Source organism: Panthera uncia, chromosome C2 (assembly GCF_023721935.1).
Source record: "Panthera uncia isolate 11264 chromosome C2, Puncia_PCG_1.0, whole genome shotgun sequence".
Taxonomy (NCBI): Eukaryota; Metazoa; Chordata; class Mammalia; order Carnivora; family Felidae; genus Panthera; species Panthera uncia.
In genome coordinates, this window is record NC_064810.1 from 49,887,528 (window position 1) to 49,896,153 (window position 8,626).

The window sequence follows — 8,626 nt, forward strand, 5'->3', positions numbered from 1 at the left end:
TCAAGTTTGCTTCCAATTGTTTCCATAATCCATAATTTAAATTGTGAAAGCCCTGGTGAATACAAAAATGTATTTTTAAGCTGAAAGAAGTAGTAATTAAATAAAATAAAATGCCAATATATAAAAATGTCTGTCATCCTCTATTCTTTTGAACCAAAATACAACATTTAGGTGAGGAAATTGAGACACTAAGGAAATTGCTATCATGATCAACTGTTGAATTTTCATTATAATTCCTTCTCTTTATCAGAAGTGAAGCCTGAAAATGGGAAACTGAAACAATCATCTCTTTTGGGCTGCTACCATTGTCAATCTAACTCTTTCTTTGCTCCAGTGAATCTAAATTACTAAAAGTAATATAATGGGATGGATAATTCAATAGCTGCGAATAACTGTATCCTAATGCAAATAGCCTCACATTATGAGGTGGCTTTTTCTTGCCCCTGAAAATGACCTTTAATACTTGGCCTGTGCTTGATTGTCCCACAGCAATCTTCTACTTCTTGCAATCTGAAGTTATCTTTCTAACCTGACAACACAAAATTTAATGCCTTCTATTATGCTATTTCGGAAATGTACTCAAATTTTTGACTTACCAGTAATGTTTAATTGAAGAGATAATAATAATAAGAGATAGATGTTTGTTTTATGGAAACTGTACATTTTTTAGTTGTCACTAGGACTGCATTCATGACCATACCATACGAAGCTCAAAAATCCTTTCTTACATGATAGTTTTGTTGATGGTGAATCTGTAGTGTCCTTGAGGTGAAAAGAAACTCCTTTCAACAACTGGAGACTTTCTCTCAGTCTCCTATAATCTCCTCCCTCTCTCTCTCTCTTTTAACTTTTCTCTTCTTCTTTTACACTTTTGTTTTAGTTCTCCCTCTCCCCTCTTATCTTTCTTTCTCATCTTCTTTTGTTTTCCTTCCCCCCTCTTTTTTTGCATTTTTATCTTCAAATTCCTCTAGTAATTAATTTTGAAATAGAGCGGTGGCTGGTATGACTTAAAGTTCTCTGAGGAATAAGAGTGAACAGTAACAAGGAAGTTTCATGAGTGAAAGAGACAGGAAAGAGGAAAAGTACAAGCCTGTTGCAGAGGTGAGGGGCTAGGACATAATGCAAAGGAGAAATTAAATGATGAAAACTGTGTGAGGGGTTTGCCAGGAACTTTAGGATGAGTTTTGGTTTAAATCAGTGAAAATTTAATGGATTTGGAGTATACTATACATTTGTATGTTAAAACAAAAATTTAATCCGTTACTTTGTTAAAGAAAGGGTAAAACTTATTTATTTTTTTAAATGTTTATTTATTTTGAGAGAGAGTGCAGGCAGGGGAGAGGCAGAGAGAAAAGGAGACAGAATCCCAAGCTGACAACACAGAGCCCGATGCTGGGCTTGAACTCATGAACTGTGAGATCATGACCTGAGCTGAAACCAAGAGTCCAAGGCTTAACTGTCTGAGCCCCCCAGGTGCCTTGGCAACATTTATTTTATAACAAGGGGGAGTCAGTGCTTCTGTTGATAGTGTAGTGATCCTCAAATTAACCTGCTCTTTTACTGATGGATTGTTGGTAACTGCTGTATTTTTATAACAAAGAAACACAAAGAATCATGAAGGAGATTAACACAAAGAAATGAATGAAAAAATGAATCTGAAAATTCTTTTTCAATCATAAGAATGTTCATAAATTTGCAAATGACACAAAATAAGACAATCAGCTTGATGTGACTATGAGTAGTTAGGAGGGACTGGGCTTAATCAACTTGAAATGTGGTTATTATGAATGAACTTTTCATAAATTTGACCACTGAATTAAATGAATATCTCTAACAGATTATATATATATATATATATATATACACACACACACACACACATATGTATACATATACATGTATACATACACACATATATGTATGTATGTATACATGTATATGTATACACATGTATATACATACATGCGTATATGTATATATGTATATATATATACTATAAATGATTTATGCTTTTTATTCCTTACTAAACTACTTTACGTCAGATATTATATAACCAGAATATGATAACCTATGCATTAAAGGCTTAGGTAATTTATAAAATGTGAAATCAATATTTGGAGAAATTTAAGACTTAAGTAGTTGATAAAAATTTTAAACTATTAAGGATTTCAAGAGGATAAAGAAATAACATAGTAGAAATTAAATACTAAGAGAAAAATATTTTAAAAACTAAAGATTGCTCATGATAGCAAGCTAGTCATCATATTTTTTTAACAAAAAATTAAGCACTATAAAGAACAAACTGATGGTTACCAGAGGGAGGTGGGTGGGCGGATGGGTGAAATAGGTGATGGGGATTAAGAATACACTTACAGTGATGAGCACCAGGTGATGTGTAGAATTGTTGAGTCACTTAATTGTACACCCGAAACTAATATAACAGCGGATGTTAACTACACTGGATTTAAAATAAAACAAATAAATAAGCACTATAATAAAATATGTTTAATTATGCTGTGAAATATTTGCCACTTTTCCTTATATTTTATTAGGAAATAATCATGTAAGCCAAGTTTTTAAGTGTACCAAGAGAAACCAAAACACTATTTTATATATTTATTTTGTTTTTCATTTAAAGATCATATTTCCTTTTCTTTTTGGAAACTTTGATTCATTTCTAAGACAGCTAAACTGGGTGACTGGGTGGCTTAGTCGGTTGAGCAGCTGACTTTGGTTCAGATAATGATCGCACAGTTTGTGAATTCGAGTCCCACATCGGGCTCTGTGCTGACAGCTCAGAGCCTGCTTGAGATCCTCTGTCCCCCTCTCTCTGCCCCTCCCCTGCTTGCTCTCTCTCTCTCTCTCCCAAAAATAAACATTTAAAGAAAAAAAAGACAACTAAACCTATGTCTATTAAAAGCCTAATGCACTTTAAATCCAAAATGATGGATGATAGAATTAAAAGTGTTAATATATTCCCAGAGTAAACCATACCCATATATTATATAATAATGAAATGCTAACAATAGTAAGTACTGTTTGCTATATTTATCACAGTTACACAGTAATGTATCAAAACGTTCAGAAGTGTTTTTGATATAAATAAATAGCTTACCCTATATTTTCATTTTCTCAATCTTACTCCAGCTAGTCTGTCATATTAATTTTTTTTTTATTTTTTCAAAAGGTTATCTCAAACTCCAGGTAAAATAGTGTATTTTATTTATTGATTCATCAACCACAGAAATATTCCATTTACTCTCCAATATCAAAACAATGTTTAAAGTTATCCTATCTCTCTTTTATTCAGCATCTGCTAGTATACATTTTGTTTTCTATTACTTTTGCATTATTGAATATCATCATTATTTTCATCACTTATGTAATATCTTGTGATTTCCTATTTTTAAGAGTATAATTCTATTCGAGGAAACACAAAAGTATCTTCTAAGTTTTGACCAAAAAATGACTTAAAATCTTAAAACTGTTAATTTGCATTAATGTGTGAGGATTACATTTTATTTACCAAAAAGTTCCTACTGTATTGAATTTTATTCCTCCTAAAATACATATGTCAAAGCCTTAACCCCCAGTACCTCAGAATGTGACTGTATTTGAAGATAGTCTTTGAAAGAGGTGATTATTTTAAAAACAAAGCCATGAAGATGGGTCCTAATCCAGCCTGACTGGTGTGCCTTTAAGAAGGAGAAATTTGGACACACAAAGAGACACAAGGGATGTACATGCACACACGAAAGATCCTGTAAAGACACAGCAAAAGACCAAGCCAAGGAGATAGACCTCAGAAGGAAGTAACCCTGCCAACATCTTAGTCTTGGACTTCAGCATCCAGTACTGTGAGATTATAACTGTGTTGGATTAGATCATAGTTAGTGTTCTCTCGGTTTTTAGTGTTCTCCTCTCTAAATCTACAACATTTTGTAATTTTCTTGAAGATAGGGCACAATTTCTTAACAACTCTCAGTTGTTTAAGCTATCCGGACTGTGATAATTTGTTATGACAATCGCAGCAAAACAATACATGTTCTAAATTCATGAAAATGGCCACTAAATAGAGCATTTCACTAAGATCACAGAAAATCACTGAGTCATGATCTCTGTTATTTATTTTTCATAGAGTTTTAAAATCTTGTTTTTTGGCATTATTTGCCATTGCCACATCCTCAAATTTTAAAGCTGTTAAACATACTATAGATTCTATTTTTTTTTTTTTTTTTTTTGTCTCTCAAGCTGCTTTTCTTCCACTGATCACATCTTCCTATACTGTGTAGGTTGCTCTCTAGGTCTGTTCCAGAGCTTTCATTTTAGACACAACATCTTGGCCACCCTGCATTATATACATCATTCCTAAAACCCATGTCTCCCTCTTTCTTGATTTCCAAATTTATCTCATTGAAGTACAACTTCAAAGAATTTCCAAATAAAAGTCAGGGTAAGTCACTTTTTCACAACTTTGTACAATTGTAAACTTTTTTTTTTCTGGACATTTATTTATGCTTTGGGAATATAAAGGATTTTAGGTTAAAATATATATCTTTTTTTGAAGATATATATTTGAAGCCATTTATTGTTTTCTAGCATCCTGTTAAATTGCTATGCTACAGATATCATTTGAATAAAAAAGGGGCTTAATTATTTCAAGAATTACAAATCTTATTTAATTTCTTTAGAGAAAAAGGCTAGTGTTTTTCTGGGTGTAGAGTCCAGGAAATAATCCCTATTTTCTAGGTATTGATTGGGGATAGAGTGGAGAGGTGTAACATAAGGATGGTTATAGAGACAATGTAAGGGTAACATGATGGAAGTGTCATACAAGCATATACAGTTTTCCTATGTATATATAAACCTTCAATTAATCCTGTTTTCTTTTCTACTTCTCACCTCCACCAACCATGCTTCCTAGGGCTTAGAGATCAGAGCTTTTCCAGTGTTCTGTTGGGCAGATTACTGCCCAGTATTTCTACAACCATACGTTCTCCCCTTCCCGCCAAATCAGTTTTACAATAAAACATGAAATCTCATTTACAGAAAGTTCCCAAAACTATTTAAGTGGATCATTTGGAATATATATATGAATGTATATAGTACATAGATGTGAGATGTCTGTGTATAGCAACCTACACAGAGCAGATTTATGTATATTATATATATATACACATATAAATTTATATATGATAAATACTATAAATATATATGTATATTGCATATATATGCAAATACTTATTATCATCATTATTGTTGGCATGAGTCTATCCTTCAACCAGTTCAATTAAAATCGAATTCAAAATTCTTTCTACGCATAGTGACACTGTAGTCTCATGGAATTTTAGAGCTGAAACGAACCTAGAGGACAGGGATGCTTGAAACAAGAGTAATCTCAAGTCTGAAGGCATAGCTCACCCAAAGTCTCACATGTTAGACAAATAATGTCATTGTAAAATATATGAGTTTCAACAAACGAATCATAACTTGGGTAAGTGAAAAATGTGAGTTGTAGAAGGAATTATGAGAACCAGAAATATGATGACGTAGACAAGTTATAGAGGTGAAAACATGCTTTAGTCCCCTATTTTTATGTTGTTTTGAATTTTATTTATGGCAACACAAAGATAACCTTTTCTTCTATCCAGAATTTCTCTGCCTTTAGAATGGCAATTAATTGTTTCTGTGATAAACAAAACCTATATAGGTTAAAATTTAACACAACTAAGGATGAAAGACAGGCTATATTCTGAAATAATATCTTTTTTTTTAAGTTTATTTATTTATTTGGAGAGAGAGAGAGAGAGTAGAGAGGGAGGGGCAGAGAGAGAATCCCAAGCAGGCTCTACTTTGTCAGCAGGGCTCAAACTCATGAACCTTGAGATCATGACCTGAGCCAAAATCAACAGTCAGATGCTTAACCAACTGAGCCATGCAGATACCCCCTTAAATAATATCTTGATCATATTTACTTTATTTATAATATTAATTATTAAAACAACAAAAAATACCCAAAATAAATTCTTTAACCCCATTGTGCACTTTTCCTAATAAAACCTTAACTAGTATGAAATGATAGATAGAAAATCACGCCAGCTGCTTATATATCCAGAATCAAGTATTGTTTTGTATTCATCTATTTTCATTCCTTAAGACTTCAACACTGTTTATATTAAATAATTTTTTTGCTAAGATTATTACAATCCTTTATAATGAGTAGTACCTTGAATCATTAACAGTATTACTGTTCTGGAAGACTTGCAGGCTTGATTGCACTATAGTAGTTTTGCACGCTGAGTCCTGTACATTATAGGTAGTATGTATAACTATTATTATTACCATTAAGTTTTTTTTTTGTTGGATTAGATCATTTATAGTGTTCTCCTCTCTAAATGTACAACATTTAATAATTTTCTGGAAGATAGGGCACGATTTCTTACTCTTGACAAGTCTAAGTTAGAACAAATATAAAACAAAATTCATTATGAGAAGTTTTCAGTCTCTTTGAATTCAGAAAACAATAAATATTAACTTATTAAATCTGATTAAAATGGGCTCTCAGCCCATAATCTTACTCTTCAACTGAAAATATGTAATGTTGCTTAATGATCAGGGTGTTGGAGCTTCTTTTTGACTGTAAAAAATAATGATCCTTCATTATAATAAAATATTCCACTATTGGATAGTCTATGTTTTATGAATGACTCTACACACACTTTGTGTCAATTATAGGCCATAGAATAAAAGGTAACACTTCAGCCTTCAGGCTGAATCATTTATTTGGAGCTCACTGATGTGTTCTTAATTCAATTTGAAGTCTCTTCCCACCCACAGTTTGTGGAGAAAGAGATGCAAACATTTTTCTTCATTGGCAGAGACTGGAAAATGCATCAACATGACAAATATTTTCCGGGAGGAGAAAAAAAGTATATTCTATGAATAACAATCTCTCTCTCAAAGAAAAAAAAGATAATCATAACAAAATTTATAACATTTCTTTTATCTCAAAGGAGCCTAAAGCATTTTAGAAATGTTAACGATGGTCTGGTTCTGTGAGATTCACGTCTCCTGTCACTGAGACGGATTTACTTTTAACAGTGCATAGGGATGACAGACCCTGCAGAAAGCTCAGTAGGATTTATTATCACATCTATAAGGCTGAAAGGGAGGGGCTGCTTGTTCCAAACTGCCCATGCTAGAATGTATATCTATCACAGGATCAAAGGCATGGGCTCCCTACATATGCAAAATACGATGGATTGCATAACAATAATCTGCTCTTTGATGAAAGTATTGGGGAGGCATCCCAGGATACTCTGCCCCACACCATCAGGTAATGTAGACAACACTATGCCTGTTAACAAGACATTAATAATCATTTAAAAACTTTTAATGTGTTCATGTGAATTAACATCATTTTTGCTTCTTCTATTTAAAAAAATTCAGTGTTCAGAATCCTGTATTAATGCACCTATAGACTAGTACAAGCATAACTATTTTTCCAGTACAGAAATATTTATATGTCTCTGCTGAATTCCCTCACTTCGATTATATGGTTGACTTGAACAATTATGATAGGTTGCAAATTCTACAACGGTGAGTGACATTGTTTACACAATAACTAACAGGTGTTGAAATTTTCTAAATACATAAACATATGCACATGTATAGTGATTTACATGTGTATGTTGAACATACATTAGATAGGTTCATCATGCTTTGATTTATATCATGTACTATTATTCACCCTTGTGACTACTAATATTTAAAACCAGGAAGGAAAGAGTAAATGGAAATAAATTGTGTTGCGTTTTTTTTGACTCCATCATTATCTATGCTATATTGTGGCTAAGTTTCATTCATTTATGTCTTTATTAATTCAGCAAACATTTATTCAGTAATTATTAGACCCTATTCTAGGCACTAGACATTTAAAGAGACATTTGATACATATCTTATCTTCAGGAAGATAATACTCTTGTGGGAGAGATAAATATTAAGAAAGTAAATAGAATGGCATAAAACCATCAAACAGTAAACCCATAACTCTGTAAAAGAAGAGGCAGGGGCAATTTTACAAAGAAGGCAGCATTTGAATTGGATCTTGAAAACTGAGTAGGAGATATCAACCAAAGCAAATATTTTTGTCAAGTTTCTTTTTTTTTTTTTTAAAGTTTATTTATTTTGAGAGAGAGAGAGCATGAGCAGAGGAGGGACAGAGAGAGAGAGAGAGAGAGAGAGAGAGAATCCCAAGTGAGCTCCACACTGTCAGTGCAGAGCCAGATGCAGGGCTTGAACCCACAAACTGTGACATCATGACCTGAGCTGAGATCAAGTGTCGGATGTTCAACAAACTGAGCTACCCAGGCAACCCATAAGGTTCTAATTATAAAATTAAAACACATTGCTAGCACTGACTACAAAAACACATAGCCCCGGCAATATCAAGTTTGAGAGAGTGAAATAGTCTGAGTTTCAACAAAATGTAAGCAAAACAATCTATTGATATACAGGCATACCTCATTATACTGAACTTCTTTTTTCATTTTAATGCACTTCGCAGATATTGCCTTTTCTTTCTTTCTTTCTTTCTTTCTTTCTTTCTTTCTTTCTTTCTTTCTTT